The sequence below is a fragment of the Myodes glareolus genome, chromosome 10 (genome assembly GCF_982192425.1).
Source record: "Myodes glareolus chromosome 10, mMyoGla1.1, whole genome shotgun sequence".
Taxonomy (NCBI): Eukaryota; Metazoa; Chordata; class Mammalia; order Rodentia; family Cricetidae; genus Myodes; species Myodes glareolus.
In genome coordinates, this window is record NC_142035.1 from 11336991 (window position 1) to 11363640 (window position 26650).

The 26650-nt window shown below is 53.6% G+C and overlaps 1 long non-coding RNA gene across 1 annotated transcript; it reads right to left on the reverse strand.

Annotated features, from left to right (window-relative positions):
* On the reverse strand, positions 1-26547 carry LOC125404910 (uncharacterized). The gene is made up of 4 exons (XR_007233404.3): positions 26349-26547; positions 1216-1334; positions 562-671; positions 1-220 (listed from the first exon to the last, which is right to left on the reverse strand). It is a non-coding gene; the product is annotated as an uncharacterized LOC125404910 (long non-coding RNA).
* Between the last annotated feature and the right edge of the window lie 103 nt (positions 26548-26650).

Genomic DNA, 26650 nt, shown 5'->3' on the forward strand with positions numbered 1-26650 from the left:
TCAGAAAGGCAAAGCATTTTATCCCAGGACACACAGCACCTCTGTGTCAGAACGGGTGCCGGAACCAACATTTGCCTCAAATGAAAACTTCAAGGGGGCTGGAGAGATGGCTCAGTGGTTAAGAGCACCGGCTATTCTTCCAGAAGACCCGGGCTCAATTCTCAGCACCCACATGGCAGTTCACAGCTGTCTGTAGCTCCAGTTCCAGGGGATCTGACACCTTCACACCAACGCACATAAGATAAAGTTAAATAAACTATTTTTAAAAAGAAAAATAAAAGATTCAAAGAGGACACCCCAATCAGAACTGGACTCCATGCCAGGTCCCCACCTGTAACCAGTCCCTGTGGCTATACCAATGCTCCCTGGGACTCATTTTCCTAAGCAGTGGCTATAACATACCAGCCTCCCAGGTCTTTGTTAGGTGGGGCCTATGACATAGCGCAGAGACTGTTCAAAGCAGAGAGGGGGCTAGGAAGGCTGGTGCTGGAGGCTCTGCCTGTGTGCCTCCATTGCTGTGGATCTCAGCCCAGTGCAGAATTTTCCAATCATAAAACTTACCCTGAGTTTGAATTTAATAAAAGCTGCCTCTCCCCGGTACCGTCCCATGCTGACCTTGGGAGACCTCTCCGCCCTGGCCTTAGGGGAAGGCGGCAAACACATCCTGAGCCCTGTGAACACAGGAGCAAATGGAGCAGGTCAGTGTCCCTGATATCACTGACTAGTGTGCTGTAGGAAAAAGACAGACGTGAACATACAACCCTTTGAGAAATGTGGCTGCTAGGTGTTCACTGGCCTGGGAAACCTCAGCAACACAGCATCAGCATCAGGGTGGCCCCAGCAGGGCAGTGGTGGCGCATGCCTTTAATCCCAGCACTCAGAAGCAGAGGCAGGAAAATCTCTGTGAGTTTGAGGCCGGCCTGGTCTACAGAGCGAGTTTCAGGACAGGCAAAGATACACAGAGAAACTCTGTCTTGAAAAACAAAAACCAAAAAAAGCAAACAAACAAAAAAGAATGTACACTCTGGTCCTCCTCTGTGTGGGCTGGACGGCAATGACGCTCCTTCTTAGCTCAAAGTCCACCATGGCTCCTCTGTCCTCAGGATTAAGTGTGACAGCACAGCAAGCCTACCTCTTGGGAACCCGTGTGACCTCATCCCCTGATCCTCCACTCCAGCCCCTCATATGTCCTTTGAACATATTGCCAGGTGTCACCTCCACCTGAAGACTGAATGCCCCATCCCTTTACAGTTGGCCAAGGCTTGCTAGCACGTCCAGTCTTGAGTCCGGCCCCTCTGACCAGGTCTGTTCTCTTGGCCTCCTTCCTCCTGTCCCTATGAAAGAACACGAAAATGGAAAGAAAAGAAAAAGCCAGGAAAAAGGCATGAATCATTTGTTTACAGGCTCTAATTAATTACTAAGCCAAAACCCCGATTTCCATTCTTTCTTTTTCCCCCTCTCTGCCCTTTGAGAATGCTTGGAATCCGCGTTCTTTCCCAATGCAAAAGTATGTCAAGTTTATTTTTAGTAAAAGCACATGATGACTGAGTCTGTTATTCAGTCTCCCGAGTCAGTGGGGAGCTGGCCACTGAGTGCCGGATGCTTTTCAGATGTGGGTCCCAGGAGTCTGTCTGCCCCATACTGGCCAGTTTGGGTCAGAGTGACCCTAGCAAGGTCCAAGTCTGAGAACCTTGAGGGGGGGGGGGGGGTCCAGACTGCAGTTCTTCCTCCATGCCAGGGGAGGCACTATGGAGTAGGGGAGCTAATGGTGAAATCTCCGTTTCCAGTTGGTGGAGCCAAAGCCTTCTTCCTGGAGTAGGCAGCCTTGGCATTTTAGCATTGGGACCGCCACGTCCTGAGTTCAGGCAGGGTGGGAGTATATTTACTGGATTCATCTTCGTTTCAACAGGACAGGCTCTGTGTGGCATAAAACACTAAGCCTTCTCTCTGGGCTCCCATCCCTACATCGCCACTTCCTCCTTTCTGCAACCCAGGCTGAGGGTCAGTGCCATGAGATTGCTGAGCTTCTTTCCAAAATGGCAGTCCAATCTCTTGGTCTTCTCAAACCCACTCTCCATCCCCACTCCCTAGCCCTTCCACTGTGGGACCTGCTTCCCCTACCTCTAGGAGATCAGAAAGGATCCGTCATCAGCAAATACTGCGGCACAGCTGTAATGACTCCAGTCTGGCTGTGCAGCAGGGAACTGCCTGTGTGTCACCGTGGTCCCTCGGTCCCAGTCCCTACATCCCAGCCTGAGTAGAAGTCACTGAATTCACTTGGCTCTTCTGAACCTCGTGGCCCATCTTGTAAACGCGTCTCAGATCTGCACACCAGAGCAGAGCCTTCGAGCTCCGTGGCCTACAGGCTCCGGGCAGGGATCTTCCAATGGACCGGCATTAGGTGAATGTGACCCTGACCTATCTAAGGACATCAGTCTCTTAGCTTCCCACAGTTTCAGGGAAGCCAGAACGTAGCCTGAGTTTCAGCGTGGCCCAAGCAAGTAAACTTACAACATAAGCCACACGCCCCAGACCCAGTACATCTCCATGCTGGCCTGGCCCAGGGGCTGCCTGCTGCAGTCCTGAATGGCAGGTACGGCTGACTCCCCAGGCCTCCAAGCCTGGGACAGGCTGGGATAGGGCAGGCATCACGGCCTCGCCCGCCATGTGGGGGTAGCTATTATCCCAGCTTAGGGAGGGCCTGCTGGGCAGGACTCCCTGGAGCTGGGCTGTGGGCTGCCTAGCTTCTCTGGGCTCTTAATTAAGGAGGCTGATAAAGATCTTGGTGGAGTGTGCAGATAGGTGGAGAGTGGCTTAGCTAACTACAGTCTGATTATATCTATTGTAACACACACACACACACACACACACACACACACACTCTTGGAATATCAGATTAGCGCACTTCGTGTGCCCATTATAACACCGTATCATTAGCGCCCGTGTGTCGTCTCACGAGCCACGCGGCTCCCTTCCTTCTTCCTCTGACTTTGCAGACCTGGCAGACCAGGACTGTCTTGCTCTTCGAAGTGTCCATGCAGACCTGTCACTGACCCACCCCACAGGGTGTCCTCAGCTGGCCCTTTCGGGGAGAAGACAATACAGAAACAAAGCAAGCCAGAATGGGAAGGTGGGCAAGCGGAGAGTTCCTGGCCTATGACGTAGTGCACCGAACCTGAAGGAAGGTGACATCCGTCTCGGGTTCCATTCTCAAGCTGTCAGTCAGAGAAGCTGCACTGGAGATGTCTGCTGCAGTGACAGGGCCACCAACAGCTCCCACCCCATCTCCTATTCAGCCAGTGTCTGGCTTGCAGAGTCCTGAGCAGGGCTGCCGAACACGTGAACACAACAGACCATCGTCCCTGTGTGTGAGGACGGTGACATTCCCGGGAGGGACAGGGACGTTAAACAGATAGTATAGCTTATAAAAATGATGGCAGCTAGTGAAAAATGACAGGAGGGCCAGGTGACAGTGGAGGTGACACATAACTGAGGACACAAGATGAGACTGAAGAGAATAGCAAAGCCGGCCCTGTGAGTGAGTGGAGAGGAACAGGCCAGCAGCAGGTGCAAAGGGGCTGAGGTCCCATCAGCCCTGTGGGCTGCAGGCGAGAGCCAAGGTGGCTGGAGCTAACAGAGCAAGGGAGACAGAGCACTGGAGAAGCCAAAGTTCAGGAGGCCATCTTGTCCAGGCGAGGGTTCTGCAGCCTTTGAAAAGTCCTGGGGTCTTGCTCTGAGGTGGGAGCCCAAGAAGGTCCTAAGCAGAGAGGGACCCTCTGACTGCACGTGGACAGTAAGAAAGAAAGTGACAACAGAGACCCGAGTGGCTGGCCACTGCCCTGGACGGGGTGGGAGAGGAAGCTCAGTTCATGCAAGCAGAGCAAGAGCTGGGACAAGGCACTAGAGTCCCGCCAGGACACTGGAAAGCTGGAGCCACCATTGCCAAGGGCAGCAGATGGTGGAGGACCCAGCCTGTCCTCACCCACTCCCCCCAAAGCCCCTACCAGACCCATTGAGCCTTCTTGAGAGAGAATGAGGAGCTGGTTCTGCCCAGGCCTCCAGGCAGGAAAGGGGCAAGGGACTAACCACAGGATGGCACAAGCCTAGTGAGTTCCCTGCTTTATCAACAGTGGGGAGAGAGAAAGGGCTTTCACAACTAGCCCAGTGGGTGACCACAGCCAACAGGAGGCCAGAGGGACATCACAATAGGCCACACGTGTCTCTTTAAACCCATAGAGACTAAAATTCTGAGCATCCATCCGGGACTGAGCTTTCATGGGAAGACACACAGCCTCAGCACCAGGGCCAGGGCTCAACGTCTCCGTTCGGCCAAGTCTCAGTCAACGTGTGCTGAGCACTTGCTGCACCAGGCTCTGGCTGTATGTCATCTCATTCAATCTGTGTGTCAATGCCGGAGATGCTAATGTCCATTGTACAGGTGGGCGAGGGACTGGGGGTGTGGCTCCACGGGTAGGGTGCTGACCTAGCATTCGTGAAGCCCTGGGTATGGCGGCTCGCACCTGTCACCCCAGCACTCAGAGGTGGAAGCAGGAGGAGCAGGCGCTCAAGACCATTTCTGGCTGCATTAGGCCCTGTCTCAACAGCAAACAAATAACCACGGGCAAGCAGGCACTCAGCCAGAAGGCATCAATGCACAGCCAGCCCAGACTCCTGGATAGCAAGGTTCTGGATCACCCTGTCCCATGCCTGCTCTCTCTAGAAGACCCAGATATCTCTAAAGCCATTTCTGCCTCTATAAAATAGAAGGACAATGGTATTCAAGTGGCCCTCCTCTCCAAGGCTAGCACTCCATCTGGGGAGCACACAGGCCCCAGTAGCTGTAGTTATTGAGCAGGTGGCTCTTGTGGTACCCAGAGCTGTAGTCTGTACCCTGAATATCGCGAGCCCCTCCCAGCCAGTGGAGCATTTACCTGATACTCTGCCACACAGGCCCTCCCTCCACTGCCTGCTGTGACCTGGGTACCAGCCTTCTCGTGCTCTCTGAGGTCATGGTTCTCCTGTTGCACAAGGCCATGGTCACAGATGTCACAGATGTCACAGGGCCCATGGTCATTTCAGAGAGCAATGTCTGAGGGCAATCCTGTGGAAGGGCCGTTGTTGCTGTGGGGAGGGCAGGTGACAGTGTGGGTTGTCTGGGTGGGGTCTCCATTCTCACCAGGACTTTTGCCTCTCTCCCCTCTCCCTTTTAGCTTTTCTCCTCTCCCCGCCCTCATGTCTCTCATATCTCTCTCTCTGTCTCTGTCTCTCCCCGCTGTCTATCTGGTCCCTGTGTTCTCCTCCAATGGCCTGCTAGCTTTCCATTTTTGGCTCTCTAAATACCTACCGGGTGAAGGCATTTGGCCAGGGATCTGCTTGATGCCCCTGCCACGACTCCTCTCCCCTCCCACACCCACTGCCAAGGGCTCCCAGGGACATAGGGCAGACAAGGATTCCTCAGTTCCAGGGACACTGGAAAAGTCCCCGTTCAGGGGGCTCCACAGCCTGGGGCCAGCTAGATCCTCTCAATGAGTGAGTGAGGACACCCTCAATGATTTGCCTAAGCTAAACACCTTACGCTTCAGCGGTAAGCTAAGGCTGGACATGGAGTGTGCGGGTGGTCAGTCAGATGAACAGTTTTACCCAGAGGCCCGGGATCTCCTGGGAATGACTTCACTCTTAAGTGGGCTATGTGTGAACCTTTTCCTGCCTTGGCCTTGGCTGCCTGTGGAGAAGATGGCAGGTGCTTTGGCAGCTACTGTGGCATCATGAAGTAAGGGCTGGGTGTGGATGAGAAGAACCGGTGGCCTTACCCGTGGCCAGCTCCCAATCTCCAACTCATCCAGCTGTTTCTTTATTCAGCCATTTGACAAGCATTTATTGAACAGACACGGCGTGCCAAGCCTTGCAGTGCGCACTGGGAACTCACAACAGGAGCACAGTTAGCTGGATCCCTGATCGCATCCTAGGGCGGGGAACATCTCTGGATGTTGGGTGAGGGGTGGGGATCCATAAAGAGGGCTACAGGGACAAAATCAGAAAGCAGGGGACACCTGGAAAGCCCCCAGGGAAGTGGGGGAGCGGGAGGAAGACCTCTGTTCTGGTTGCCAGAAGCAGAACCTAAGGCAGGGCTGGGGGGAGTCCAGTTTGTTGAGGATCTGCTTTGGGGAGCACTAGGGAGAAGGCAGAGGCCGTGCCCTGAAGGTTAGGGCCTCAGCTGCAGCTGGGCTTTGGGAACCCTCAGAGCTCTCTGGCTGTGAGCATGCCAGAAAGTGAACACCTGGCCCCTGACCGCCCGCTGCTCCCAGACAGGGAGGCTCCTGTTCTCATGGGCAGTTCTCCAGCAAGGGGCCCCACATGGAGCCCACAGCAACCAGCCTAGATTGCAATGTGGAGGTGGGCCCAGGGGTCAGAGGAAAAAGTCCAGGTGGGCCTGCAACTAGAGGGTCTCCCAATCAGAGACCTCAGCTTGACGAGCAGAGAAGAAAGCATGCTCAGTGGAGGAGGCAGCCATGCAAAGGCCCTGAGGCTAGCAGGAGTCGGGTGTACTGGAAGAACCAAGGCAACCTCAGCTAGAGAGAGGGAGTAAGATGAGGAGGAGACAAGGGAGGTGGGGGGCAGGAAAGAATGATGGGAAGGGGAGGGAAATGAGAGAGGAAGGAGAAGGGAAGAAAGGGGAGGAAGAAGGGGTGGAGGAGGAGGGAGAGGAGGAGGACAGAGAGAAGTAGGAGGGAGAGGAGGAGGGAGAGAGGAGGGGGGAGGAGGAGGGAGAGGAGAAAGAGGAGGAAAAGGGAGAGAAGGAGAGGAAGAGGAAGGAGAGAGGAGGAGGGAGAGGAGGGGAGGAAGAGGGAGAGAGGAAGAGGAAGAAGAGGAGGAGGGAGAGAAGGAAGAAGAGGAGGAGAAAGAAGAGGAGGATAAGGGAGAGGAGGGAGAGGAAGAGGAGGGAGAGGAGGGGGAGGAAGAGGAGGAAGAAGAGGAGGAGGGAGAGGAGGAGTCGTCCACTTCATGTTGTAGCCTCTGCAGGTTTTAAGGCAGTGGGAGCCATGGGAGGCTCTGGAGCAAAGGAGGGTCATGATCCAGTTCATGTTTGGTCAGGCTGTCTGGAGCACACAGAATAGAAGGAGGGTTGGGGTGGGAGCAGGAGAGCAGCTGGAGGCCAGAGGACTCATGGGTGATTCACTCAGAGCGGCTCCTGTTGCGGCAAAGGGTGGGGTGGAGACCGGCTGAGTCGGGAGCTCAGCAGGGCTCGAGGCTTTGAGGGCTGCCTATGAGCCTGGGGAGTGGCCCACTCCGCACAGCCCCGAGAGAGAAAAACCTTTTTTTCAGGCAGTCTTGTGTAGCCCAGGCTGGCCCAGAACCTATTATGTAACCAAGGATGATCCTGAAATCCTGATCTCCCCCCTCCACCTGAGTTCTGAGATTGCAAGTGGACACCACCACACCTCGTTTACTGGGTGTTGAGGACCAAGTCCTGCATTTCCTAGATGCTGGGCAGGCACTTTACCAACTGAGCCACGACCCCAGTGAAAGAGCCACTCTTCTCGCTGCTTCACAAGATGTAACTGAAGGTGGAGGTGTGGTGGACCAGGAAGGGCCCCAGCCCTCCTCAGTCCTGCCACAGTTACCTCAAGTCACGTGTAAAGCTCTGGCCATAGCTGGGCCGCAGGCAGTTATAACCCCAGCTCCTCAGGAGGCTGAGGCAGGAGGACATTTAAGCACAAGCTGGGTTACATGAGACCCCATCGTTAAAAACAAACTGAGAAAGTAAAATATGAAAATAAAACAGAAATTAAAAAAAAACAAAAAAGAGCCAGCAGCCAAGCACGGTGGTACATGCTTGTGATTCCAGTACTCGGGAGGAAAATTAGGAATTCAAGGTCATTTGCAGACGTGTAGTTAGTTCAAGGCTAGTCTGGGCTAAAAAGAAACCATCAATAGTCACTAGAGAGGAGAGGGTGCTGAGCTCTGGGAGGAGAGAAGCCCGCACAGCCCAAGGGGCCAGGGTCTCCCCGATCCCCTGATCAAAAACGTAGAGCCGAGACTGGAGGATGCACAGGCCAAGCTGAGAGCTGCTGGGAAACGGGCTCGAGAGAGGGCACCGCCCGCAGAGAGGTCCTGTGATGCACCAAATGCAGGACGTTCACAAGATGGCAGGCAGTAGGTCAAGCCAGCTGTGGTGGCACACATCTGTACTCACGGGCAGGACGGTTGCCATGAGTTCAAGGCCCGCTGGCTAGCAGCGAGTCCAAAGCCAACCAGGGCAGTGCAGAAAAAAGAGAAAAGCAACGAGTCTCAGAGGAGGGGAAGGAAGGCCAGAGCTGGAGGCCACACGAAAGCCATGGGAAGCCACAGAAGGCATAAAGAGGGAACTGAGACCTGTCAAGTGTGGTGTGGTAGCTCACTCTTGACGGCTGTGGGAACAGCCCGTGAGGGTTCTAGGACCTCAGGGTATGCCCTGCCCTGATCCACAAGGCTTTGGGAGTTTAAGACTTCTCATTCACCCCCACCTGGACCTCCTAGAGAACATTCCAGGCTGTGATTATCTCAGTGCTAGGAGCCTTCCTAGCTCTCCTCTGGAGAGGCCCCCTGGGGAGGCAGCCACAGCCCCAGGAGGACTGGAGAGACAAAAAGGGAGTGGCTGGTGGCTGGAGGACCATGCCCATGGCAGCTGAGTCCCCACACATGGGTGTCTATTCCATTCCCAGTGGATGTGTGGGTCCCATATACTCTGTCAGTTGTGTACACCCACCTTTGAGCAGCCCACCCACCCCTACCCTACGCAGCCCAGCTGCCATCTCCTTAACTCCTTATCTTTCTCTCAAAAAGATCTTTTTTTCTCTGTCTCTATCCCCCAGCCCTCTTGGCTCCTGAGCTCCTGCCTGAGTCTGGCTAGCCACAACGGCACAGAGTAGGGACAGGTATCTTCTTCCCAGCACTCTCCGGGCCAAGATGGACCTGCTTGATTCTTTCAGCTCAACTCTGGCTTGGTCAACCCATGCTAGACCCAGGACCCATCACCCTGAAACTGCACGGCTGTGGGAAGGTAAGGTATAGCATAGAGCATCATGGGAACACAGGCTTCATCAGGAACAGTCAGGCTGGGCCTCCCTGAAGGGCCCCCATCACTACGCGGGGAAACCAAAGCTCAGAGAGGGCATACCACTGGCGTAGGGCCACACAGCTAATTGCAGGCAGAATATGACCCCGGGCCTTGGGCAGGACTTCAGAGAGGCTCCCTCCCCCTTCAGCCCCCAGCTTCCTTCCGCAGAGGCCACTGGGCCTCCTGTCCTGGGAGTTCTTCCAGAACCATCCACGCATCGCCTGCTTCTCACACAGGTAGAGAAACAATCCACTCTTTCCGCACCTGCATGGGACTGTGAGGCTCCAGAGACCTTGCCTGGCTGGAAGCTTCAACCTCCTGGCACACCAGCCCTTGACGTCAGTCTTCTCTGGTGCAGGAAGTGTCAGGGATTCTTCACCATCCTGCACACATCTGTGCACACACATCTATGCACACAAGTGCATACCCCCACCTGCACACATCTGTGCACACACATCTGTGCACACACATATATGCACACAAGTGCATACCCCCACCCCTTAAAGGCTGCTGAACAGGACAGAAACAGCATGGGAAGTGCCATAAAGTCTTAGCTAGGGACATTGGGTGGCCTTGCCAAGCTCCAGGTCTCTGGGCCTGTTCCAGACACCCCCAGAACAAAAGCCCTCAAAGCTGGAGGAACCTGATAGTAACCATCAACAGGGGAGAACTAGAGTGGGGTAGGTTGGGGACCATTGAGCTAGGTCTAGGACTAGCAAGGTCCTGGGGTTGCAGATGGCTGGAGCCCTGGCCCTCCTGCAGCCTCCTTCTCCTTGTTTGTGTGCTAAAGTGGGGGTTCATATAATCAAGTGAAAACCTCCGCCATGCCAGGGAAAAATAGATGGGAAATAGGCAAAGTCACGAGAAAAGCCCCATATAGAGACCACATTGCTGGGAACCAGCTCCTGAGATGCTGAGTAAGGGGTGCTGGGAATGCCCAGGGGTCTTATCTACTTCCTGACCCTCCCAGGAGGCCAGTTGGCACCTGCCTGCCACTGGAACCATCCCCTTCCCCTGCCTCACCAGCCCCTTCCCTTTCACCTACCCAACCTGAGAGAAGTCGTCCCCCAGCCCTGCCTGAACTCAGGAGGGCACAGAGCCATCAACCAGGGAGACCACCTCCCTACAGGAAACCCAGTGAGTCCCTCTGCTCACCTACATAGACCTCTTCTCACCTACACAGACCTTCTGCTCGCCTACACAGACCCTCTTCTCACCTACACAGACCTTCTGCTCGCCTACACAGACCCTCTGCTCACCTACATAGACCTCTTCTCACCTACACAGACCCTCTGCTCGCCTACACAGACCCTCTGCTCACCTACATAGACCTCTTCTCACCTACACAGACCCTCTGCTCGCCTACACAGACCCTCTGCTCGCCTACACAGACCCTCTGCTCGCCTACACAGACCCTCTGCTCGCCTACACAGACCCTCTGCTCGCCTACACAGACCCTCTGCTTGCCTACATAGCCCCTCTGCTCGCCTACACAGACCGTCTCCTCGCCTACACAGACCCTCTGCTCGCCTACACAGACCCTCTGCTCGCCTACACAGACCCTCTGCTCGCCTACACAGACCCTCTCCTCGCCTACACAGACCCTCTGCTCGCCTACACAGACCCTCTGCTCGCCTACACAGACCCTCTGCTCGCCTACACAGACCCTCTCCTCGCCTACATAGACCCTCTGCTCGCCTACACAGACCCTCTGCTCGCCTACACAGACCCTCTGCTCGCCTACACAGACCCTCTGCTTGCCTACATAGCCCCTCTGCTCGCCTACACAGACCGTCTCCTCGCCTACACAGACCCTCTGCTCGCCTACACAGACCCTCTGCTCGCCTACACAGACCCTCTGCTCGCCTACACAGACCCTCTCCTCGCCTACACAGACCCTCTGCTCGCCTACACAGACCCTCTGCTCGCCTACACAGACCGTCTCCTCGCCTACACAGACCCTCTGCTCGCCTACACAGACCCTCTGCTCGCCTACACAGACCCTCTCCTCGCCTACATAGCCCCTCTGCTCGCCTACACAGACCCTCTGCTCGCCTACACAGACCCTCTGCTCACCTACATAGACCCTCTGCTCACCTACATAGACCCTCTGCTCACCTACACAGACCTCTGCTCACCTACATAGCCCCTCTGCTCACCTACACAGACCTTCTCCTCACTTACACAGACCCTCTGCCTTCCTGGGGATTATTGGAGACCAAGTCTCTCCTTTGTCCTCTCTTCATCCCTTAGACCCCAGGAGGAAGCAGTCAGAGCACATTCTGCTCTGCTTAGATCCTCAACACCACACACACTACCCCAACCTGCCCCTCCTCCTCTCCACACTACCACACCCGCACCCCAACCTGCCCCTCTCTCCCCAACTACCACACTACCCAACCTGTCCCTCCTCTCCCCACTACCACACACACACCGCACACCTGCCCCTCCTCCTCTCCCCACCACCACACACGCACCCCAACCTGCCCTTCCTTCTCTCCCCACCACCACACCCGCACCGCACACCTGCCCCTCCTCTCCCCCACTACCACACCCGCACCCCATACCTGCCCATCCTCTCCTGCACATGTCCTCCTTGCTGTTCCCAAAACACTGACATTAAAATTGTAAGGCTAGGTATGTGGCTCAGTTGATACAGTGCTGGCCTAGCATGAAGGAAGGCCTGGGCTCCGTCCCCAGCATGGAAACAGAGCATGGTGGCACATGTGTATCCCAGCACTCGGGAGACTGAGACAGAGGACTGGCCAGTCTGAGGCCAACCTAGGCTGCATAGTGAGTTCCCAGACAGCCAGGGTTACAGAGCGAGGGGAGAGAATTCCATTTGATTGACATCCACTTCCGTGGGCCCCACAGGGACTCAGTGAGTTCTGGTGGAGGTCATTCACCAGCCAGCTGCTCACTGACACCAAGCGTATGACATCCTAGTGTCCCCACTCACAGGCAGGACTGACATCTGGGAACATGGCCAGTGTGAGACTAAAAGGTCAAGAAGCACTTCGGGGGTGCTAGAGTGGCTAAGAGAGCTTGCTGCACTTTCAGAGGATCTGGATTCAAGTCCCAGCACCCACACGGGGGCTCACAGCCACCTGTAACTCTAGTTCCGGGGATCCAACAGGCGTGCATGCAGTGCGCATACACTCATGCAGGCAAAACATTTATAATCATAAAAGAAAATAAGTAAATATTAAAATAAAATTGCCGGACAGCGGTAGCACACGCCTTTAATCCCAGCACTCGGTGGGCAGAGGCAGGAGAATCACTGGTGAGCTCAAGGCCAGCCTGGTCTACAAGATCTAGTTCCAGGACAGCTAGGACTGTTACACAGGGAAACCCTGTCTTGAAAAACAAACAAACAGGGGGCTGGAGAGATGGCTCAGTGGTTAAGAGCTCTGTCTGCTCTTCCAAAGGTCCTGAGTTCAATTCCCAGCAACCACATGGTGGCTCACAACCATCTGTAATGAGATTTGGTACCCTCTTCTGGTCTGCAGGTATACATAATAAATAAATTTTAAAAAAAAAGAAAAAAGAAAAACAAACAAACAAACAAACAAATAAATAAATAAATGAGGTACCTCGGGAAACATAAACATCAGAACTCACAGTTAGAGCCTGTGGGTCTCTGAGGTCAAGGAGGCTGACTGCTAGGGCTGGTTTGTGTCTTGGCACCCTCGTGGTGTCCACTGGAGCCAGGCACGGTGAGAGCCATGCCTGGCTTAGCTGCCCCAAGGTACAAAAGTGCAGAGGCCAGAGCCTGCATGAGAGTTCAAGAATGTGTGTGGTGGCTTCATATCTGATACCCACACCGTGGGCAGGGCCCAGTGTCTGCTGACAGTCATCGGGACAACGGCCTGTGTACACGGACTGTGGCGAGTGTCTAAGGCACTGTAGGAAACGAGGCTCCAAGCACCGCAGATGAATCCCAAAACTGTTGCCCAGACAGACACTGAACACAAGAGCAGACACCCTAGTGGGTGGCCCACGGGTCAGCTGCCCTGAGGGAAGCCAAGAGAGCGGTTATTGGACCATGAGAGGATCCAGGGAATGCCTACAGGGTGCGCTTCACTGGGAAAAGCACTCCAAGCTCCTCCATTTGCTGCCCCTGCCGCCGCTAAGAGGTCACGTGGTCAAAACTTGTGAAGAAAAAAGACATATCCTTGCAAAAAGATGAAAGAAGGGTATGCATAAAGACCTAGAGGCTTGAACCTCAAAGTCACAAGCCTCCATGGGTTGTGTGAGGAAGGTCAGCCTGTGAAGACTGTCCAGCATCGATCTTGGCCTCTCAGGGAAGTGTTTCTGAGAATACCTAGGGATGCTGCTGAAGTCATTTTCATTGATAAAAGCAGAGACCAGGGCCATGAGTTCAAGATCAGCCTGGCCTTATGGAATTAAGTTGTCTCTAAATAAATAAATAATAAAGTATGGCCGGCTCTAATAATACAGGCCTGATTCCAGCTCCTCCAGAGCTGAGACAGGAGGATGAAAACCTCAGGCCTGTCTGAACTTCAGAGCAGGTCCCAGGCCAACCTGGGCAACTGAGAGAGACCCTGTCTGAAAATAAAACGTAAAAATGGGCTAGGGATGTAGCTCAGTGGTGGAGTATTTGCCTAGCACATGCACGGCCCTAGGTTCAGTCCCCACACTCCCACCATCACCACTGGCAATAATTATAACAATGGGACTTGAGGAGAGGGCAGAGCTGGTAAGTTGCTTGCCATCCAAGCACACATACCTGACTCCCATCCCCAGAACCCGTGTGAAAAAGCTGGACTTGGTGGCTCACACTTGTGAGGGCAGGGAGACCTGAAGACCCCTGTGGCTCGCTGACCAGCCAGCCTAACCTCCTTGCTGAGTTGGAAACCTGTGAGAGATATTGCCTCAAAAACAAAGTGGATGGCACTTGAGAAATGATGCTCAGTGTTGAGCTGTGGCTATGCGTGCACACACACATGCACATGCGTGCACACACACATGCAACTAATAATAGTAATACTAAGTGCATAAGACAGGCCAGGCAGGAGTCAAGGATTCTTGTAAGGATCGAGCACCCTCACACTCCCAGCGGCACAGTCTGCCCAGCCAGTTCCTTCTTTGCCCATATTTCTCCAGCAAGGTCAGAGCCCAGGGTTCACCCCTGCCCACAGTGGCCTTCCCAGGGGAGGACACAGGTCAGCAAGGTAAGTGGCCGGGACTGTTGTCCTCAGCTTGTCACTGAACCTCAAAGGAGATGATTTAGGTGAAAGTGCAGGTGACCTGGCAGGCACACAGCCCTGTGGAGGCCAGTCACATGGAAAGGCAGAACTTTCTAGAACCATTATAAATTTCAAGATGGTGGCAGCAGGCTGTCGTTGACTTGCATGGGTCAACCCTTCCTCCTCTTCCCCGTCTTCCTGTATTTGTTGCTTTGTTTTTAAATTACATTTACTTATTTGTGTTTTGTTTTTGTTTTGCTTTTTGAGACAGGGTTTCTTTGTGTAGGCCTGGCTGTCCTGGAAGTCACTCTGTAGACCAGGGTGGCCTCAAACTCACAGAGATCTGCCTGCCTCTGCCTCTCAAGTGCTGGGATTAAAGGCGTGCGTCACCGCCACCACCACCCGACTGGAAGTGTATGCCTGTACGTGCCACCACGCATGCATGTAGAGGTCGGAGGACAACTCGTGGGAATTGATTCTCTCCTTCCTTCCACTGAGTGGGCCCTGGAAAGTGAACTCAGGCAGTCAGCTTGGGGGCATGCTCCTTCAGTCACTGCACCCTCTCAACAGCCTGGGTTTGCTTTTTGAACCAGGATCTTATTCTGTAAGCCAGATTGGCCTCAAACTCATGATAGTCCTGCAGGACTTACAGAGGGGCAGGACTGCGACCTTCACCACCATCCTGGCAGCTGGGCCCTGTAGAGCATAGAGTATGGCCCCCAGCCCCAGAAGCATATTCCACCCCTTAGATTGCTAAGAATCTTCCCAAACACTACTGTGGTCACCAAGAACTTCTATGACCCCAGGCAGTCAGGAAGCTCCTTTTCTAGAACTTTCTTTTCTGTTCTGCCATTCTGGCAGGTTGGGGTTTGAGTGCCTCCTTCCCACCTGGGCAATCAGGAGAGAAGCCAGGGTGCAGGCACTGGAGTGTTTTCACCCTTCTCTGACGTCCCCATGCTGTCAGGCTGAGGTGAAGAGGTCAGGTTTGGGGGCTGGAAAGCCAGGCCCAGGGCACATGTTGCCGAGTCAGACAAAACTGGATTTGTACCCAACCCCAGGGCCTAGGGATCCCACGCTCTGACCCAGGAAGCAAGGCAAAGGCCACAGGACGTAGGCTGGAACTGCCCAGGGCTGGGAGAGATGGATGCCCCGTTGGGGGCCTGTGCCCCACTGACCCCCCTCCCCACTTGGAGCTGCCGCTCTGGGCTGGACCCTCTTTGCCAAACTGCTTTCGCCATCTCCATCAGGCCCTGGGGAGCCTCCCAGATTGTGTTGGTGCAGTTCCTGCCGGTGAGGCCAGGCCATGAGGCCAGGTCAGAGTCACAGGGAGGGAGCACACACTGGGATCCTCAGACCGGGGTTCAAATTAGGTCCTGACCCCCATCTGCCATGTGACCTCCAGCAATGCACACTCACTCTCTGAACTAGGACACCCGTTCCCCTGGAGACACGACCGCCTGTGGGCCTCTTTGCTACCTTTTTGTCCCCTTTGACCCATTCCCGCCTCCCCATCCACGTCACACTTCTCTGCTCCAGGGAAGTCCCTCTAGGTAGCTGGCTGTGTTTGACTTGAGGTTTAACCTGTGTGGCACGGCGCATAGGGAGTGGGTCGGGAGTCCCACACTCCATTAAGCTTGTGTGTATTTCTTTTGGTTTTGTTGCTGTATTTTGGCTTTTGGTCTTCAAAATAGTGTCTCATGTAGCTCATGCTGGCCTCAAACTCACTATGTAGGCGAGGATGACCTTCAACCTCTGATGGTTCTGCTTTCACCTCCCAAGTGTTAGGTTGACAGGTGTACACACCTTGCCCAGTTTTTGCACAGGGAATGGAATCCAGGGCCTCATGCACAGTAGGCCAGTACCCTACCAATAGAGGTCCGGCGGGTTACATACAATTCTACAGGTGGGTTCTGATGTATCCAAAGGACCTTCTCCTGGGTAAGTTCCAGAGACCTCTCAGTTGTCCAGGAGGCTTTCTAACTCCTCTGCCTGCAGAGGGAACTGCCAGAACTGGGACCTCCCTGGTGACTGCCTGTCAATTTTGAATCAGAGGGACTTAGAGAGAGTGGCCTTTCGTGTCACCAGCCACAAGCTCAGATCTGAAGCTCAGCTGTGATTTTTCTGTCCTCGGCCCATGGGTGCAAGGATTGGTCTTCTTTCACTGACTGAAGGCATCTAGGCTGTTCCTCGGTTTGGGGTTGAGGCTACGAGAGCTGTAACTGCGTGAGAAGCTCGCAGGTCTTTTTGCAGGCGAGTGTCTTCTTTCTCCTGGGTGCACTGGGGGTCAGGCTTTCTCAGGGTATTTTGACCATGCAGAAAAATGGGAAGAATCGTGAGGCTCCAGGCCGTCTCCTCGGGCTGTTCCTCCCACAGCTTCCCTGCACTTTGGCCCCTCTTTCTTTGTCGTTTTTCTTTCATTTTGAGACAGACTCTCAAATCTTCGTGTAGCCCAGGATGGCCTGGAACATGCCATCTTCCTGCCTGATCCTCATGAGTGCCTGTAATCCAGATGCCACTAGACCCAGCTAAGTCATTGTCCTTCTATCTGAATGGTTTCTTTTAGTTGAATTATTGGAAAATGAGTTGTAAGTATGACATCACTCTTCATCCAATGTCTTCTGACCTTCATCACATGCAGACACGCACACACACACACACACACACTCACATGTACACTCTCATACATGTGCGCTTACACACACAGTTGAGTCATCTTAACATCACGATTGTCCCCATATGGGTCTTGTGACATTTGTCTGGTCTGGGGTGACATAAATCCCTTCAGTCATGTTTGGGGAGTGGGGATCTCACAGTCTGAAGCAGTTCCTTCCTCAGTGTCCCCTCAATTCTCATGACCTCGGCATGAATGAGGATGCCAGCCAGCTGTTCGGTGGGGCGTTCCCTGATTGGAGTTCATCCCACATTCCCTGAGGGTTAGGCTCCGTGCCTCTGCACTGTAACAGCTGCAGTGACACCGGGTCCCTAAGTGTCCTGTGAAGTAGCACACACACACCTATAATTTGTCCCCTAGCTGGAAAATGAGGACAGCAAAGTATCCCACCCCACGGAGTGATTTCAAGGATTAAATGAGACAGCCCAACCTGATTTTGCAATATTCTCTCCCTGTGTCTGACTTGTCCCCTGTCCCCAACCATATCCCAGAATTCCCAGCCGACCTCAGAAAGAGCCAGGGATACAAGGAGTTTGGAATTCATCCCACGTGGTTGCAGGCAGGCCAGTGCTGTCTCCACCTGACCTCCTGAGTGACAGGGATAGAGGTTAGAGAAGGCAGCTGCTTCCCACATACCACTGAGGGACACTCAATCTCCCTCTGCACCAGAGATTTTTCAACCAAAAGCAGTTTTGTCTCCAAGTAAGAACTGGCAGCTTAGATCAGGGAGCCTGTCATGGTGATGCATAGCTGTTAGCCCAGCACCTCAGTGGCTGAGGCAGGAAGATAGCAAGTTACATGCACGGGGAGATACTATCTCAAAAAGAAATCAAAGAGTGGTTGCTTGCCCCCAAAATCCCAGTGCTAAGGATGCTGAGGCAGGAGGATCACCAGGTATTCAAGACCCCGCTGGAGGAAGAAGCCATTGTAGTCCAGTATGTGACGGTAAGAGAGTGGTACTATACACCTTTTTGCCCATAGAAAGTCCAGAAAAAGAAGTGACCCAATTCCAAATGCCATGTGTGGAAGCCACGGCACCCCAACACATACCAGACATAAGGAGTTGGCAGACAGACCCCAGCATTGCTGGATTCCCCCTTTCCACCCGGACCCAGTGAGCAAAGAGAAGAGGGGCCAGTTCTAATGTACAGCCCACCTAGGACTCGAGGAAGGGTTTTGTCTTACAAAGATGGTGTCTCGGGTCCAAGGCTGTTGTTTTCTAAGGTTTCAGAGGCTTCGGAGAGCTCTGAGAACCCCAACTTTTGGGAGCTGAGAGTGAAGGACTCAGGGAGCAGCCTGAGCCCTGTCCTCTGAACATGAGGGGTAGAGGCCCAGGCTCCAGAATCCCAGACAAGTTTAGCATATTAATAAATTAAGATGATGATGATGACAATGGTGGTGGTGGTGGTGATTTGAGCTCCCCTGCCCCCCCCCAGGCCGAGAATGAAGAAGACATGATTCCATAGCAATAAGAATAAATAAGGGGCTGGTGGGTGACTCAGTGAGTGAGGTGCTTGCCTTACAACCTTAAGGGCCTGTGTTCGGAGTTCCAGTACCCACTGGTGAGCTTGCAACCCCAGTGCTGGGGAAGTGGGAACAGGCAGACTCCAGGCCCAATGGCCAGACCCAATCCTGAGCTCCAGATTCAGTGAAAGCGCCTATCAAGGCAGAGCGTGACCAAGGAAGGCAGCTGATGTCACCTGCAGTCTCCACAGGTGCACGTGCACACCCCCCCCCCAGATGAGCACGCACACCACAGGCATACATACTCACACATACATGAACAACAACCCGTCAATAGATAGATAAGCAAGAACAGGTCAGCAAGATGAGTCAGTGGGTAAATGTGTTTGCTGTCAAGTCTGATGACCTGAGTTGATCGTCTGGACACACATGGAGGGAAGAAGCAACTCCTACAAGTTGCCCTCTGACCTCCACACACATATAACTAAATAATAAATAAAACAAATAAATGTAACAAAAAGGTTATTTAACGAGTAAACAAATGAACACTTGAAAGTCTGAGGCCATCCAAGATATTTACATTGTTTCAAAGTTCCTCCCTTCAAAACTCTATTAAGTACAAAGAAAGAGACGCTACATTACAAATCTGACTCCCTAACCCCTTATGGTGGTTGCTGGTGAGTTCAGAGCTCTGGAGACAGAAGCTGGGAATTGACTGTGAGTTTGAGCCCAGCCAGGGCTGTTTGTCTAGAGCAGGCGGTCTCCAAAACCCTAAACCAAAACCGAAAGTGAAGCCCTGCAGGACTTGCTCTGATCAGGTGACCAGAATGTGACCGTCTGCACTGGGACAGAGTCGAGCTCAGCCCTCAGGTCCTGCAGAGACTCGGAGCCCGGGTCACATGCAAGGAGATGGACCTGTGGGGCCACTGAGAGGACCACGTGTGACAATGTGAGCCACAAACAGCCTTCCCAAGTCCCACAACCTGCTGCAGCTACACAGGCATGCTGAGGCACAGGTCAGTGAGGAGATGAGGCCACCACGTCTAGCCTGGTCTACACAGTGAGTTCCAGGGCAGCCAGAGCTACATAGGGAGACTATGTCGAAAACAAAAAGATAAAAGTTTAAAAATAAACAAATCGTGAAGGATTAATGACAATTCAGCAATTCGTTCTCCATTCAGGCGGAGTATGTCATTTAGAGTTTGTCATTTTTCTATAAATCTTACATCTTTTTCTAAAGGAAAGGTGTTTGTTTCTTTTTAATGCACACACACACACACTCACTCACTCACTCATGATGGTGTTACCACAAACAGAAATTCAAACACAGCCATCATTCCCTATGTTTCCCAAGGATGTGACCCTGAAGCCCACACTCTGGACCGCTTAAAGAGCTGTCTGTCTGCAAAGTGTTTACCTCAGCCACCCCTAAAGAGCACAGGCAGGAACCCATGTGTCCCCAAGACATTAAATTAGGGAGCAACCACATTATTTGCCCCACTCAGCAATAAAAAGCACTGGTAAGCCACACACTGCCACCTGGGGAAATGTCAGGCTGGACTTGGGGCCACTGTATAGGATTCTTGGAACACCATTCACAGAAGCAAATGAGCCAGTTCTTGCTATCAGATATCAAGGTACTGAGACTGGGGATACGGCTCAGTGGGTAAAGTGTGCTCATCTAGCATGCACGAGGTCTGAGGTTCGATCTCTGGCATCTCATGAAACCTAGCATAGTGCAGGTCTGGAATCCCAGCACTCAAGAAGGAGAGGCGCGGGGATGAGAATTTCGAGGCCAGCCTAGGCTACGTCACACACCGTCTCAACCACAAAATTAGGGTACTGATAACCTAAGTGTGGCGAGGGACTCTTTGGGGCCGCAGCCTGGGAGAGGGGGTAGGTACCTTAGGAAGAGGGCACACAGCAGGAGATAACCACATGGGCTAAACAGAACGAGGCTATAAAACAAGGGGGAAATAGCCTTGGAGTGGATATAAGGGAACTCAAGAGAGACTCAGTGTAGTTCTTGAAACAGTCTGTGGCAACCTCATGCATATACCTGGGGTCAGGGACGACAGCCAGAAATGTTGCTTCTGTTCATCAGTCACCCACCCCATGGAGCAGGAGAGGCTGGGGCCCAGCAGGCCCTGACCCGCCCCAGTGCTCTCTCCTCCACAGCCCCTCCCCTGGCTACCAAGTCTCTGAGGAGTCTTCCTCCTCCCTGGCTGCCTCTGTCCCTGCCAGAGTTGCAAGGCTGGGCCAGGGATCTGGTGACAGCTATAAAAATAATAACCTACCCGGCCAGCTCCCTAGCCTCCTGACTCGCCTCGCAGCGATCTCAGCGGGGCTGGCCCTGGCAGCTAGCGAAGGTGCCTTCCAGCCCTGGTAGACTGGCATCTCCTGGCAGCAGATGCTGGTGGCTGGGGCTTGGAGCAGAGAGGTCATCCTGGGTGACACCTGGGCCCTATGCAGTTGACAACATGCTCTATTCCCCACAACAGGGCCTGGACCTCTCTGACACTCAGGGCCCCCCTTTCTGGACTCAGGAGAGAAAGCAGGGTCTGAAGCCTGCTGAAGCCAGTGGGGAAGTTTCTACCTAGACCAAGGGCCTGGGTCAAGCCTTACCTGAAGCACACTGAGAGTCCAGAGTCATCTGGCGTCACCAGGTGCCTTCACACATGACTTCTGTAATTCAAATGCATTAATCAACCCTTTCACCTGATCTAACAGAGACCTTTTCTGCACTCAGGGCAATGGTGGCAGCAGATCAGCCCAGACAAGGAAGCAGTAGGCCACCACTAAGAAACACAGGTGACAAAGAGACCCAGTCAGCTCTGTGCCATTTGGGCAAATGTATCAGAAATGAATTGAGCTGCCAGTAACAGGAAACCAAATGACAAAGGTCTCAATGAACAGTGCGTTTCTCCCTGTAAACAAGCACAGAGCAAGGCCAGCAAGGGCCCGTGTGGCTCCTCCGCCACCATCGGAACTCAGACGCCTTTTGTCTTTTGGGTTTGAAGGGTCAGCTCCGGGTTCAAGACGGCCTTTGCTGCTTTCACCATCACGTCTGAACGCCAGGCAGAATGCGGAAATCAAGGACATGTGCCTCGCAGCTGAAGTCCTGTAGCCCCCTCCTACAGTTCCTGTGCGGGTCACGGGTCATTCACTCCTAGCTGCAAGGGAAGCTGGGGAACGGAGTCTCCCCATAAGGCGGCTGTTCCCAGAAACGGGGCAGCCCTCTGCTAAGGAAGAAGGGGAGGTGTGTACATGAACTGGCAACCGTTGCTGTTACGAAGGGGGATGGGATGAAAATCCGTGGAAGAAAATTCTAGAGGTCTCTGCATGAACTAACCTGTCAAACCTTTCCAGAACACTCTGAAGAATGTTGCTATCTTCTTGTCACAGCCAGGTAAGAGAACTGCTTGCCCAATTCACGTCCAGAACACAGTGGATTCAGCGACACCGTACAAGGACAACGGCTAACCCCCCACCTTGTACCAGGACGGGATCATGTTAAACATAGTACGTGAACCAACTCAGCCTTCACTGCATCCTTATCCTTATGAAGCCAGGTCATTATTATCCCACTTAATAAGCAATGAATCGGAGGCACAGAGAGGCAAAGTGACATACCTAAGGCCACACAGCAATATTTAACAGGTTTGTTTCTGGGCATTAAAACCATGGGTGCTTCTGACTTCCTTTTATTAGTACTCCACATTAGTAATTCTCTGGAAATAAAAGCAAAACGCCTCTTGGAAGTCCAGTCTCCTGCCTGCCCCCCAGTCTTGAGGCCACAGGAGGCCTGGCTTCCCTCTGTGGCCTTGCAGCCTTGTTTGTTTCTGCCCTCTGTCCCACAGCCACTGCTTCCCAGAGAATGTCTCTCTCTCTCTCTCTCTCTCTCTCTCTCTCTCTCTCTCTCTCTCTTTCTCTCTCTCTCTCTTTCTTTCTCCTCCCAGCCTTTGTTCCTCCAGTCCCTCCTGGCCAGCCTGGCCCCTCTTCCTGCCTGGCACAAGGATCAGCTCAAATGGCTCCAGGCCCTGGGTCACAGGCTTGAATCCCTCAGGTCTCTTGGGCCAGGCAGGCAGGCGGGCAGGCGGGCAGGCGCTCTGCTCCTTCACCCACTGCCCTTTGCCTAGCCCCCAGGGCCGAGGGGCCTGTTTCATTTGTCAACAGACTTATCAAGGACTTTGTGGGTGCCAGGCTCTGGCAGGGAGACCCACTCAGTCATCCTTAAACAGTCTCTGTTGGCCTCAGAGGCCCTGCAGAAAGAACCCACCACCCTCCCTTCTCCTCTGCAGTTCTAGGCCTCGCTGGCTGTCACCCCTCTAGCCTCGGGGCCTTTGCACCTGCTGCCCTCCCCCTGAGATCCCTCCTCAGGGGCCTTCAACCACTTCTCAGGCTTGTTTTCCCAGGGCTGTTACCGCTGTCTAAACCAGTTTGTTACCACTTCCTTTTGAGGGTTGAGGAGCTTGAGACAGGGTCTTATGTAGCCTGGGCTAGCCTCAAACTTCTTATGTAGCCCAGGCTAGCCTCAAACTTCTTATGTAGCCAAGGATAATCTTGAACTCCCAACCTTCTTGCCTCCACCTCCCGAGTGTGGGGTAACAGACACGTGCCAGCCCACCAGGGGTCGTACAACATTCTGTTTCTATTAGCATGTAACTCCCCTCACTTGGGGCCCTGCAGCAAGCGTCTGTTTGCCTGACACTGGCTGACCAGATGGACTCTTTGTCTGCGGTGAAGGCCAAGCACAGAGAGGTCAGCAGCAGACAAAGCTCAGGATCACGGATCCTGGTGCACATCTTAGCCCTTGGAGGCTGTGCATACTTGTCAGCCTCATGGCAGGGCCAGGCCAGTAGGGTCTGAACCGACCAAATGCCCTGGGTTCGAATGCAGCTCCGTCAACGCTGGTCCTCTGGCACGGAACCTTGCAGGTGGTTTCTAACACGTACACACTGCTCATCTTTTTAATCAACAGCAAAGGTACCCTCCCCTTACCAAGACTCCTGACTTGGTTTAAATCCCGTTCAAATCCTGTGCCTCTAAATTACCCCATAATCTTGGATTTAAAAGAAAAAAAAAAAGCTTCACTGCTCTTTTAAGAATATTCCTGTGGATCCCGTGAAGAGCCTTGGGTCCCCACACATCACGAAACAGGGCTCCTGGTTTCTGACCTTCTTGGAGGTCACAGAGGGCTACATTACCAGCTCTTGGCCATCCCGGCCTGCCCTGCTGTGCCCAGCCCAGGAGCTTCACTGTCCAAACAAGCCCTGTTACAAAGGCAACATCTGAACCCCCAAAGAAGGAGCGGTCAGTGGGACACCGCTAGGGTCTCCATGTCAGGAATAGGGTGAGGGAGGGAGGAGAAGGTCTAAGGTCACAGTAGGGCGAATGGTGGCCTGTGGGCTCACACGAGGAGTCAAATCTTCACTTCAGCAGCTCTGGGGACAGTGACGACTGTGACTTTGACTCTGCCTGTGCCTGGCTTTCCCTGTGGGTGGGGAAAGCAGTGGGAGCTAGGATGTCTCAAGGGAGATGGAAGATAAATGAAGCACGTGGTATCCTGGGCTCCCTGCTTAGCTCAGGCTAGCCCAGGAGAGACACCTTCTCTCAGAAGGCTCCTCCCCACCCTTTCCTGCCCCACTTTTCTTCCTTCCGAGTCTATTCCCACCTGTCATTATCTTGTTCCAGTGGCTGAGTATTTAAGTGTCCTTCTCTGCTTGTTAATTGTCACCTCCTTTGTAACCACCCAACTCCAGCACCCGCAATGGGAGCTGGCATGCAGCTGGTGCTCAATAAATGATTGTCACATAAATGAAAAGTAACAGGGCAAATAAATATCTAAGAGAGGAGCAAACAAGTCAGAACCGGATATGGGGGGAGGGGAACATTCCTCAGATGGCTGGAAGAGACAGTCCCCCCAAATCCAGCTCCCACGCTAACTTTTACCCTTCCCAGCTGCGCAAACGTAGACAAGTCACTTCCCCTCTCGGAGCCTCTTTGCCAGGCAGAAGACTCCTGTAGCCGAAGCTCCAGCCAAGGCCGAGGCGATCACATCAGCGAGCGGGACCTCCACCACGCTGGGCCGGTACCCACGCCTCCCCCTTCCCTTTCTGTCACCTACTTCTCTCCTGGGTAAAGTCACCAGGTTGTGGGTTGGCTGCATTCGGCAATGAGATGAGAGTACATTTTGTGAACGCCCCCAAAGAACGTTCATTTGTGAACGCTCTGGTCGCCTCACCTTCAGGCAAGCCTCAACAGTGACTACCACCACTCCACGGGGCTGTGGGCAACATGGCTGACCACCCCTGGCAGCAGGAGGACCCAGTAGCCCACCAATGACAAGGGTCTGGAGAGACACTCCAATTCTGTGAGCTATCCTCCCCTCACCAAAATTATCCTTCCAGCCACTGCTCTCTCCCCGACTTGCTGTCCTGTCCCCGGACTTTTGGTCCAGCTTGTCCCTCTTCTGGGCAGTCCCTGACCCCTGGCGGCCTGGTGATCTGATATGTCACCTTATCAGTGGCATCTCCTGTCCACTGTGCTCCTACACTGGGCCGCACAGATAGGAAAGTTTTGACCCACTTCCTGCTTTTCCCAATCCTGGAGACATCAGATGGGCCTTGGGTCATGCCCCCTTCCCCGGGGGCGTTCTAGTCTGTGCTGCCACTTGGGGTTGGGTACCTGATCTTGGGGCCGAGAAATGAACCTTCCATAAATGGCAGTGGGACTGGGGTAGGGACAGGGACTATAAACCAACCCTGAGACAGCAGGCAGCACCCCTCTACTTTGTGTGAGAGTGTCACTTCACTTCTGTGACTTCAAGTCACAGAGTTACTTATGCGAAGAAATGGATGCAAGGCCAGCCTGTCTGCATAGGTATGTTAAAGTTTTCCATTCCTGGAAAGATAGAGCCTCCTCAACCTCCTAGTTCAGCCCAGGCTTTGGGTCTAAGTGGTTAAATCCTGAAGCAATGGAGCTGACCAACAGCCCCTGGCGTGGATAGAAGTCACCAGGACACTGGGCCATGGGCTACACTGACCTTGGCTCCAGGGCCCACCAGGTCAAGTGTTTGTCTACATAAGCCTAGAAGGCAGCTGACTGGAAGCCTAGTGTCTGAGGGTCTGTATAGGCCTCCAGCCACCTTGATTAGAGGGACAGAGAAAGCCTCACCATCAGCCCTGTGACAGCAAATGACCACAGGTCACCAGTCCCATACTCCAGGTTCCCACAGAGAAGGGGAAGAAAAAGCATCCCCTATTCTCAAGCCCCACGGTGTCACTGGTCACTCCCAAGACCCCAGGCTCCTCTAGGCCTCTGGCAAACTGCTGTTACCCACTACCCAGAATTCCTCAGGGCAGGGTACTCATAGGAATCTAACAACCACAAGCCATTCACATCCATAAAGCAAAGGGCACAGGAGTGCCCACTTTCCATGAGGCTTGAAGGAGATACGGGCAGGTCCAGGGCTTGCAGGACGCTAGCCCTGGGCAGGCGCCACGCTCACACAGCCAAATGCCAGGAGCCTCCCATCAAAAATAATAACAAGAACAAATGCTTATGTAAGAGTTCTGGCGTGCCAGGCACGGCGGGACACGGCATATCCACTACTCCTTGGACACTCTCAACTTCCACTAATGCAGGCCGGCTGTGGAAATCGGTGCTGCTCCAGCGAATCTGAGCGGTGGATCTGAGTTCAAGTCCTGGCTCAGCCACCTTGAGCCAGGCCAGGGAGGCTCCATGTCCCATCTGGGTTGGAAGGGAACACAGAGTAGGAACTGTCCCCTTCACCCTCCACTTGGCCCCATCTCTCTTCCAGTTACACGGGGACATACAAACCAAACAGACATGCAGGCTCCCCTCCCCGCCACCAAACACACAGTACTTTGTACACCGTACTTACCGAAGTACCTGCCCGGACTGGGGCTGTCTGGACCAGCCCCTTCTACAGAGTCACTGCCTGCCTGGTCCCCAACACAAGCCTGACACCCAGAACCAACCCCGTCCCAAGCAGGGTTTCTAACAAGGTCCCCAGCACCCATGGGTGCTGAGTCACCCTGATTTCCTGACCCAGCACTCTGCTCCTTCTCCTGGGGGGAGGGGCTGGCACCCCATCTGCCAGGGGAAGAGAAAAACCCAGATGCGACACCCCCACCCACCACCACACACAACCCAAAAATAACCGCAGCCCCCTACACACCAGAA